The sequence below is a fragment of the Petromyzon marinus genome, chromosome 39 (assembly GCF_048934315.1).
Source record: "Petromyzon marinus isolate PM22_M1 ecotype Great Lakes invasive population chromosome 39, UKy_Petmar_22M1.pri1.0, whole genome shotgun sequence".
Lineage (NCBI taxonomy): Eukaryota > Metazoa > Chordata > Hyperoartia > Petromyzontiformes > Petromyzontidae > Petromyzon > Petromyzon marinus.
Genome location: NC_133705.1, coordinates 1,194,334 through 1,206,330, shown reverse-complemented (window position 1 = coordinate 1,206,330; position 11,997 = coordinate 1,194,334).

Sequence of the window (11,997 nt, the reverse complement as noted above, 5' to 3'; positions counted from 1 at the left end):
GCAATTGCTTGGTCACACCACCGCTGGTGAAAAGACTTTCATGAGAGCGAACTCTTTACGAGTATTTGGTCTACTTTTCCATATAACAATAGGTTTTACCCTTTCTGGCAATACAACTGGTGTCAAGATGTTAAAACACCAAACAGAATCCTCATTCAAGGAATACTGTCTGCATTAACCACACGTACTTGTGGTGAACATGCAAACATGCTCTGATAATATATGCATTGTCTTTGAAACTGATTAGTCCACACCAGGAAGGTCCCATATTCTACTTTTCCACGTTGACCAGATGTGTTGGAAGAGCCGGCTGAAAGCCACACTTTGCTGCATCACACGTGACTTGCCGATCAGCTAACTGTGGTGTGCCCATTTAGCGACCTCTGGTCTGTGAGTTCAGTTTACTAACCATTAACAGCATGGCAGCTTTCTAATTGGCTTGTGTGACAATTAACCCATGTCATTATCTCTTGCACAACCTGAAATAAGTTTTGGCGTCAGGGATGGAAATTATGACTCACCCACCTGCACCTGCCTTGTGCTCCCAGACACCTAAGGACCTTACTACCGCTGTGAGAAATTGACGGGCGTAGACTGCTGCATGGCGATGATGTATTCACGTCGTTCCTGCTGTTTTCCTCTTTTGCTAGGTGATGCAATTGGTGTGCCAACACCTCCAGATGCAGTTCCTGAAGGACGTGGGCATTCGGGACATGTTCGTTTTGCCTGTGATGAATGAGTTTGTCCAAACACACAGGGAAGTCAGCCTGTTCATCGAGGTGCGTTTCCCATGTTTATTTCACTCGATTGGTCGTCTGTTTGCAAGGTCATGCTCTGCCCAGAGGTCACCCACTGAGATTTTTTTTACCGTAACATTACCGTCACTTGGGTTTGGTGATCGATTCAACGGGGCAAAAATATTTGTAAGAAGCGTAAACATGGCAACGTGATCATTGTCAGACCACGGAGGACCTTCAGAATGCCGAGTATGATCTTTAAATTGATCCTGGACTCGTTCGGGGGATATTTGAACAATTTGAATATTGGGGCGATATCGTCTTGCTACGGGTCTGAGTGAGAAGTCTCCCAGCGGTTTTTTGAGTCCATAATCGAGATTTTTGGGTTAGAGCACGTAAACATGCACTCAATAATACACTAAATATGCACTATTTATTTATATATACAGTGAGGGAAAAAAGTATTTGATCCCCTGCTGATTTTGTACGTTTGCCCACTGACAAAGAAATTATCAGTCTATAATTTTAATGGTAGGTTTATTTGAACAGTGAGAGACAGAATAACAACAACAAAATCCAGAAAAAAAGCATGTCAAAAATGTTATATATTTGACCCCCTCCCAATCAGAAAGAAATTAGGTTAGCTTTACATTTGACTGACAGTGAATCAGCAGAAGAAGCAGTCATGTTGTCTATGTGATTCCAATCAGAAGGTGACATTTTTTGTGTTAACATTAAATGAGCTTGTAGGAGAGTCCTGTCTAAAGTATCGAGTTCAAATCGGAGTAGCCTTATCCTCTCTGAGATTTAAGATAGGCTGGCCTTAAACAGAATCTGTTTAGAATTCGGAGAAGATACAGCAGAAGAAATGAGTGTGAAAGCGATGGGTATTACCTTGTGATCGCGGCATCTTTTGAGGAAGGTCAGCGTCTCGATGAGCTGTGACTTCTTGTCCCGTTGTCTGTTAAAAGCTCTAACAGATAGGTGAAAGCCCTCCCCGTAGAGGTGATCAATTCTAGATTTAAAGCTTTCGTGACTGCAAGGATCCATACTCTTTGGTTCTATTCGGTAAAGTCACGTAGGTAAATAATAAAACAACAAAAATCACGACGTTTCGGCCACAACACAAGCGGCCTTCATCAGGTGAAGGAACCAGGCTGTCTCGAGGACAGCGCTGGAGTGAAACACAGCCACGCTCAGACCGTGACCGTTAAGCTGTGTGCGAGGAAACAAGGTGCCTTGACAAAGGAATTAGCATAAAAATTAGCATTTGATTGGCTGACCTAGCATGATGAACGGTGTAGAGGTGGTATACATGTGGGTGCACATGCCGGTTGGTGCGGATTGGAATCACATAGACAACATGACTGCTTCTTCTGCTGATTCACTGTCAATCAAATGTAAAGCTAACCTGATTTCTAAATTCAACCAGCTATTAAAGAAGAACCCAGTTCCACGTGTAACAAAACTCGACGTCAACAAAATCGTCATTAATCAGAGTAGCACGCCGATTTCGGACAATCTGAAAACAGTACTGGCTAGGGGACTGAATTTTGCTGTCACCCCAAAACACATACCAGTAGATGATATCATCTCTCAGGTCGATGTAGCCCTCAAAGGCGTGGGACACATCCAAGCAGACGTTGCGAGAGCTGAAATAGCCACTATTCTTAAGAATGCTAAGAAACCCATTAGTAACATCAGCAAAAATGAACGCTCTGAACTCGCGAATTTAAAAACACAGAAGTGATATAGTCATCTTCTCAGCCGATAAAGGCAACGGTACTGTAATTATGGATAAAGATTCATACAACAACAAAATCCAGAATCTGCTCAACGATGGAAGTTACTCAAAAATTAAAAATGACCCTACCAATAGCCTAGCGATAAAAACCAACAAGATCATCACAAGTTCGACCTCCCTAATCGACCCAACTAAACGTCCCTCCCTAAAACCTTCTGCTGCAAGACTCCCTAGATTCTATGGTCTTCTCAAGATCCATAAAGAAGGCACCCCACTACGACCCATCGTATCCACAATCAACTCCCCTACCTATAGACTAGCCCGTTTTCTGTCATATTCCTTGCTGCCTTTCACTGGCAAGACCGCCTCAGCAGTACTTAACTCAGCCCAATTTGTCTCTATGGTCAAAGATCTTGTACTGTCCCCTGACGATATCCTTGTCAGCTTCGATGTGGTCTCTTTGTTCACCAAGGTCCCAGTACCTGATACCATTGAAATAATTGAAAATTTGGTCCAACATGGACTAGACGCCGATACACCTGCACTGGTTAGGCACTGCCTCAACAATACCTACTTTACTTGGAATGGCTCCTTCTACAAACAAAATGAGGGTACCCCCATGGGTTCCCCCTTGTCACCAGTGATAGCCAATATTTTCATGGAGAAATTTGAATCAGACGCCATCCAGACTTCCACCCTCAGACCTTCCCAGGGGAAGAGATATGTGGATGACACTTTCGTCATTTGGCCACATAGCCTCCCAGCTTTGAACCTTTTCCTACACCACATCAATTCCAGACAATCCCGCCATCAAATTCACCATGGAAGTGGAGAAAGATGGCAAGCTACCATTCTTAGATGTTCTGTTTCAGAGGAGACCTGATGGCTCATTGGGGCATTCTGTCTGCAGGAAACCCACCCACACAGATTCCTACTTGAAGCCTGATTCCCACCACCACCCAGCCCAAAAGAATGATCTCATCAAAACTGTATACCATTGGGTTCATTGCATTTCGGACCAACACCACCTGACCAGTGAATTAAAACATGTGCACCTGGCCCTCAAAAGGAACGGATATTCTGACCGTACCATCCGCCAAGCTGTTTCTCCCTCCATACAGAAACAACCACTTGATACTCTGGTCAAAACCATCACACTACCATATATAGCAGGCGTTACTAAAAAGATTTCCAAAATTCTAAACAAACACAAGATCCAGGTCCGGTTCAATACAGTACACAAAATTCGTGATCTTATCCCATCCGTGAAGGATGTCATTCCTGACTTACAGTACCCCGGGGTTTACAAATTGAGTTGTACATGTGGTGATTGCTATATCGGGGAGACAAAGCGACATGTCTCTGACCGAATTCGCGAGCACAAATCAGATTTGAAACACGGCAGAACGAATTCTTCTGCTGTGGCTGATCATTGTCACAACGCTATGGGTGATCATGAGATTGTCTTCTCCGATACCAAGGTTCTCTGTAAACCTATAGGTTATCACCAGAGATGTGTTCACCAAGCCATTCAGATATACAAATACAGGCATACCTTCAACCGAGAGGATAGTTTCAAATTAAGCAACCACTGGAAGGACGTTTTAAATCATACCAAACGTCAACTAATTTCTAACAGCAATTTCAAGTAGTGGTATACCAAGCATATTCCTTCCGAACTTTCTATTTCCCTTTTTTCTACTTCCCCCTTACAGCACATTCTTGCCGATCTTTAATTTTTCTATTTTTTTCCGTTTCTATTGCACACACACAGTGGCCCATCCCCCGCACCCTCTACACAACAAAAGACGGATTAACTCAGCCCCGCACCCCACTAAGGTCCCCCTACATGGCTCCTCCCCCCCCCCTCCCTTAACCTGAATATAAGCCAGAGGTTCCCAGAGCCTCGCCACTTGGTGCAGCGATTTTTTGCTGTGACTGTTTCCACCTGAAGACGGAAGCCTGTGTTGCCTTCGAAACGTCGTGTTTTAATTTTTTCTTTTATTTAATTTTAATTTATTTTTTACCTACGTGACTTAACCGAATAAAACCAAAGATTATAAAATAAAACCCCAATTCAGGACCTTACTGTGTGGATTTCTTGGAGTAAGTCTTTTATTATTATAAAGAATTACAGGGGCTGTTTGATGACACGACTAGCGAGCTGGCTTGCACTGCGGGGAACTTAATATTCAATTTGGATTCTGCAACCCTCAATGGCCTTTTTAAGTTCCATTTATGCATGTAAAACTCGCACAAACAACCATACCCAGAAACCCATAGACTCCAACAGAGACCCATGCATTCCTACAGACACTCAGACTCACACGGCAACCCCATAGACTCACTCAGAGTCCTTTTGACATGCACAGAGACCAATAGCCTCACACAGAGATCCATACACTCAAGAGACCCAAAAACTCACACAGAAATCCATAGATTCGCACAGAGGTCAATAGAATTTTAATCTGAATATTTATTTATACTGGATGAATCTGATGAGCTATGACGATCTGTTTTCACAGACGTCCAATCGGGCGGGTCAGAACATAACAAAAATACAATACAAAAACACGACAGGAAAGGTAAACAAATTGTTTAAATATATACAAATTAAACTGAACTGTTTTTATCTTACCATAGACTAAAATAAACCTGTTGGACTCGCACAGAGACCTTAACCACTAAACCTCGAACAAATAAAACCCTCTAAACCTCTAAACCCCGTAACTATCTAAATCCCTAACCATTTAAACCCATAACCATCTAAACCGCTAACCCTCTCAAACCCTTTACCCTTAAAACCCTAACCCACCAAAAACCCCTCACTCTCCAAACCCCTTAGTCTTTTAACCCTAACCTTCGAAGCCATTAAAAACCAAACCCTCAACCCTCTGAATCCCTAACCCTCTTAACCTTGAAACTCTATCCTTCTAAAACCCTAAATCCCTAATATTCTAAATACCAACCAATCTAAACCACAACCCTCTAATGAACTAACCCTCTAGACCCCTAACCCTCTGAACTCATATCCTTCTAAATCCTCAACTTCTAAAACCCTAACCCTCAAAACCCTAACGTTCTAAAACCCTAAATCCCTAATCTAATCCCAACACATTTAAACCCCAACCCTCTAAAGAACTAACCCTCTAGATGCCTAACCCTTAAAACACCCATACCCCTAAAATGCTAACCCTCTAAACACATAACCCACTAAACCCCTAACTCTCTAAACCCATAAATGTTTTTTTGGGGTTAGATTGTGTAAATATAAATGTGTCATTAAACCAGCCACCACCCGACACAGCCAATTAGGAAAATTTGTCACATCAACAAAAAGTGCCATTTAGTGTTGGAGACTAACCCAATATTAGTTGTGAAAGTCTAGGTGTTAAACCCTCTAAACTCTCTAACCACTAAACCCCTAACACTCTAAATCCCTAACCCTTGAAACCCCTATACCTCTAAACCCCTAAACACATACCCTTATAACCTCCTCAACTCCTAACCATCTAAACCATTCAACCTCTAACAATCGAAACCCATAAACCTCTAAACCCTCTAAACTCAAAACGTTCTAAACTCTAACCCTCTAAACACCAAATCCTATAAAGGACTTTACCCTGAAGACTCCAACCGTCTAAACACCTCACCCTTTAGAACCCTAACCCATAAACCCCAAAAACTCTTAACTGTCTAAACCCTTAACCTTCTAAACCAGACATGGGCAAAGTACGGCCCCCGGGCCGTATACGGCCCCGTTGGGATTTTTAATCCGGCCCGCCGAACTTGTACAATTATTATTAAATTAAATTTTACCTTTCTCCTGTAATGCCCCCATTTCCCCATTAGATGGCGCACTTTGACCGGGAGTTACGACATGTTTTTGTATAGTTCATGTTCATGCAATTTGTTAAATTGCCTTGCAAATAAATGCTTTGCTACCTGTTAAAGGCCAAATCCTTTCATGTTATTATTTTTACACGACATTTATATTAGTTCACACAAACACTCCATCCATCTGTTCCTGGCCCGGCCCCTCTGTCAAATTTTAGAACCCATTGTGGCCCGCGAGTCAAAAAATTTGCCCACCCCTGTTCTAAACCCTTAAACCCCAAACTGTCTAGACCCCTAAACCTGTAAAACCATAACCCTTTAAACCCCTCACCTTATAAACCTCTAATCCCCGAAACACTGAAACCTCTAAACCCAAAACCTTCTAAAACTCGTAACCTTGTAAACCACAACACCGAGCAATCAAAACCCATAAACCCCCTAAACCTCTAAACACCGACAGTAACTCTAAACCCTTAACCCTCTAAACCCATAACCTTCTAAACTCTACTAAATAAAAACCTCAACCCCTTCACCCTTAAAACCCTATCCGTCTAAACTCCTCACCCTTTGAAATCCTAACCCAAATACCCCGAAAACCCCAACCCTCTAAACCCCTCACCCTCTAATCCCCTAACCCTCTACACCCTTAACCCACTAAAACCCTAACCCTCAAAACCCCTAATATGATCAACCCCTAAACATCATAACCCTTAAAACCACCCAAACCTCTAAACTGCTTACCCCCTAAAAGCCCCAAAACCTCTAAACCCCTAAGTCCATAACCTTATAAACTCCTAACCCTCTAAACCACTAACCCTTTAACAATCAAACCCCATAAACCCCTAATTCTCTAAATCGAGAACCCTATAAAACCACAACCTTCTAAACTGTAACCCTCTAGAACTCAACCCTCAAAACCCCTTTACCCTTAAAACCATAACAGTCTAAACCCATCACCCTCTAAAATCCTAACCCATAAACCCCCAAACCTCTAACCCACTGAACCCCTAACCTAAACCCTTAAACACAAAATCTTTAAACCCAAAACCCTCTAAATCCCTAACCCTCTTAACCCCTCTACCCTTAAAACCATAACCCTCTGAACCCCTAAACCCCTAACTCTTTAAACCCCTATACCCCTAATAGCCTAATCCTCTAAACACCTAGCCCTTTAAACCCCTTTACCCTTAAAACCCTAACCCTCTAAACCCCTAACTCTAGAATCCCCTAAACCCCTAACACTCTCAACCCCTAAACCCTATAACCCTCAAAATACCTAAACATATAAACCCCGTATCCCCAAAATACCCCAAAACCTCTAAACCCATAACTTTATAAACCCCTAACCCTCTAAACCCCTAGCTCTTTGTGTAGTGTGTGGTGGGTGTCACGGGGTGGGTGGGTGCAGGGTGTGTGTGGTGGGTGGTGGGTATCACAGGGGGGTGTATGTGTGGAGTGTGCGTGGTGGGTGTGGTGATAGTGGTCGTGGTTCACAACTATCCATGACCACCACCTCTACTGTGTGGTGGACCGGCCACCACACAGCAGCGCGCGTCGGAGGAGTGCACGGATGGTTCTCCCTATGCGGGCCAGGCCCCCTCGCTTCCTCTTCTCCTCCTGCATCACCATCGCCTGATCCTCTTTCCTTGTCATCTCCTCCTCCACCACCATCTCCTGCACCACCATCTCCTGCTCCTTCTTCGTCTCCACCTCCTCTGTCTCCCCCCCCATCTCCTCTTCGTCCTGCACCACCAGCTCCTCCACTCGGGTTTCCTCCTCCTGCATCACCAGCTCCTCCACCCGGGTCTCCTCCTGCACCACCAGCTCCTCCACCCAGGTCTCCTCCTGCACCACCAGCTCCTCCACCCGGGTCTCCTCCTGCACCACCAGCTCCTCCACCCGGGTCTCCTCCTGCACCACCAGCTCCTCCACCCAGGTCTCCTCCTGCACCACCAGCTCCTCCAGCAGAGTCTCCTCCTCCTGTACCACCAGCTCCTCCACCAGGGTCTCCTCCTGCACCACCAGCTCCTCCACCAGGGTCTCCTCTCCCTGCACCACGAGCTCCTCCACCAGGGTCTCCTCTTCCACCACAACCGTCAGCTTACATTTAGAGGCCAGGGCAAACGCGGAGGATGGGGGCAGCGCCGGCTCCGCTCTGTGAAGAGATGCGCACGACACCGTTCCAACTTCCTGCTACAGCAGAGATCGCAGTCCCCCCCCCCCCCCCCCCACCATCATCCGCGTACGGACTAACTGTGTGCGGAGATAGATTAACCAGGTTAATAACGCTGCAATAATGCAGCATACCATGCCCATCGTGGGTCTGGTTACAGAATGGGCATTAGTCTTGCGATATCACACTGGATGAAGGCCAACATGGCAAAGATATGGCTGCCTCATTATTTGTCCTCACCCAGGAACCAATTATAAAAATACATCCGTATATAACTGAATGTATACGTGGGGTTTGAACTGTACATGTGTTCGTTTGCAGGCAGCAGGGCTGGAACTCGGTCAAAGAGGGACCTGGGTTTGATTCCCATACTTGGGCCACTTCTCCGTGTGGAATGTGGAGTGTGTTCTACCCCCCCCCCCCGTTTTGTCCTGCATTGGTTTCCAAAATCAGAATACATTATTTAGACTGGATGAAGAGGAATCCGATAAGCTATGAAGCTCTTCCTTCACAGATATGCAGTCGAGGCACAGGGTCAGCAAGTTACAACAACAAACAAAAGGAGTGCAACGTGTAAAAATGTAAGCAAGTCACAAAAAATTGAGCACATAAGCACAAAGTACATAAAATCCGGCCAGATTTTCAACACTAAATGTAAACTTGGGCAAGGCAGCAAAACATCAACAAAACAGCCCCAGACCCCACCAAGACAACACACAGTCCCTCAATAAAATTGTACATTAAAATGTAACTTTCATTCCTTTGGGTTTGGCATTTTCCTCCACGTAACTGAACCCTGACACACGCAACGCAACCAGTGTTGGATGGACATCCTCGCCAGTGTTAGAAATTGAACCTCCAAATCACTCAATTGGGATCGCATAGCAGCAGTAGCAAAAGCAAATTTGTTCTGTACTGCAAACAACTTGGCAGGACTCTACTGAAAAAGAGTCTTGAGACTGAGTGAGGCTCATGCTGGCTAAATAAGGGTAGTAGTAATAAATGTAAATACATTAACAGGAGCAGAGCCGTCCCCCGGGTACGGTGTACTGGGGAAACCGCCCCAGGCACCGTGCTTTTGGCGGCCCTGTGCTTCGATGTTACGGTGTCAGACGTAAAATGTCTTTTTAACACGTAGGCTTTCGCACCAGATTGGCTCACAAATGATGACATCACATTCACATTTATCACTATTTAAGACCGAAACAGGAGTATTTCTCCACAATTCTGGCCGTCACCTTATGAGGCTGGTTGCAATCCCCGGCAAAATGTCGTATTCGAATAGTAAATGTGGTGGGTTTACTTTCCAACACACTGGTGTGCTGATCTAGTAACTAATTGGCACATTTTGTTTACATGATACACCTTACTAATTGGCTGTGTTGGGTGGTGGTGAGTTTAACAACACATGTATATCTATGCGATCTAACCGAAACAACCCCTGTATTGTTGGTAATACTTCCGATTTAATTGTGACTTGCCCCGGGCCCCACACCTCCCTATGGACTGCCTTGAACATTGGACAAGCAGCTCATGGCTTACCGTCGCTCAGCAGCTCCAAAACACTGTACACTGCCAGGAGCAGCAATGGTGATGGCGGTGGCGTTGCTGGTGGTGCTGGTGGCCACGGTCCGGAGCCAGCTGTGACCCAGCGCCTGCGCTGGCGTCATGCGACAATCCGGATCCCATCTGTTGAGAGACGCACCGGGGTCACACGCAGCGCACGTGGTGAGAGAGGCGTGGTGAGAGGATTGACGTTCCTTCCCTTCTCCCACGAGGTCCAGGATCGCACGGCATCAGCGGTAGTCGCGGTAGCAGCGGCAATCCTTCAATACGCAGTACTCTAAAAATGCCCTGAGCCTCGCACTGCCGAGGATCATCTTTAACGGACCTCCAAAGAGGGCGATCTTAACACCGGTGGTACTGGTTATCGGCAGGTTCACTCAGCTCCACATCTTCCTGGTGATCGGTGGAGGGCGTTCGTTGATCACCTTGGTGGGAGAAATCCTCATGGGGAGGGGGGAGGTGGTGGGGGATGATTCTTACCGCAGGCAGGAGCTGACAAAGTCAACAAACTCCGGGTCGTGGCTTTTGAGTGCCCCGTGAAGTGACAAGCTCCCTGGCACCCTTCTCTTGACTGGGGAGAACATCATGCCCAAACGATCTGCAGGAGACATGCACAGCAGGAGAGACACACAGTCACCAACCACCACTTTGCCCATCTACCCACTTGCCCACGCGCCCATTTACCCACCCACTCACCCAAGGAATTGAAAATACAAAGAGGCCCCCCCCCCCCATGGTTACCCCCCCAAAAAGAACTACAACAGCTCCAGGCCACACCCTAACACTGAATCCGGCCGGTTGCTCGCCCCACCCTTCAACTCACCAAAGTAGTGCATTCCGTCAGGAGCTGCATCCATCATGCATCTTGGAGGCAACCCGAGGATCTGCACATGGTTGAGATAAAGGCAAAAGTCACCCGTGTAGCCGCAGCAGACTGTAGGGGCAAGTGCTTTTAGTAGTGAGTAGAAACAGCAGCAGCAACAGTAGCGGCACCTGTTGAGGGCCAGGACTGTGGCACACACAGAGAGGGGATGGTTGGCCATATTGAAGCAGGTACACACGGCACCAGGTACTCATTTGAGGCTGATTTGTACTAGGGGATGCCCAGTACCGGTTCAGATAATCATCACTGATGTTGGCCGTGAATTGGAATCAAACTCGCATTACCGGGTTTGTAGCTGAGCACGCTAACCGCTACACCACTGCTCCCCCCACACGTACAGACACACACGTGTACACACATAAAACATACGATGGCTGCCATTCGCCAGATCACCAAGTAGCCAATCGCCCCCCCTCTCCTGGCTCCCCCCCCCCCATAGCCTACAACTTCAAGGAAGGAGGGGGGAATCACGAGCGGGTGAACGCCCAGTTGGAAATACCTCCATGCAGCACGGGAGGTGGTCGTCGCGGCTGTCCGAATGGAATAATTCCCTGCCGGTCGCCAACTCCGCCACTGTGCAGCCCAGTGCCCACATGTCCACTGCACACGTTAATCTGTAGCCCAGCAATACCTCCGGAGATAGGTATGGCAGGGTCCCACCAACATGCAGAGCTGCACAACAACAACAAATATATATATATGTACGTGTGTGTGTATACTCACTGTGTCATGAACAGCATCGTTATCACACACTGTCACATGTACAGACACTAAGAGACTTGCACACACACACACACACTGGAACACAGACACACCCACACGCAGAAACTCACACCCACACGCAGAAACTCACACCCAGGTGAGGTTACTCACGTTGCCTTTTCACAAAAAAGCTGGTGCCGAAGTCCGTGACCCTGACGGTGCCAGTCACGGTATCCTTGAGTAGAACATTTTCCTAAAGGAAGAAAGGCAGAAGGAATTCACACTCGGAGGTTACGCCGATAGCATTCAGCCAGCAGTGGATCAATTACGTACCACGGTACAAGCTAAACAGGGG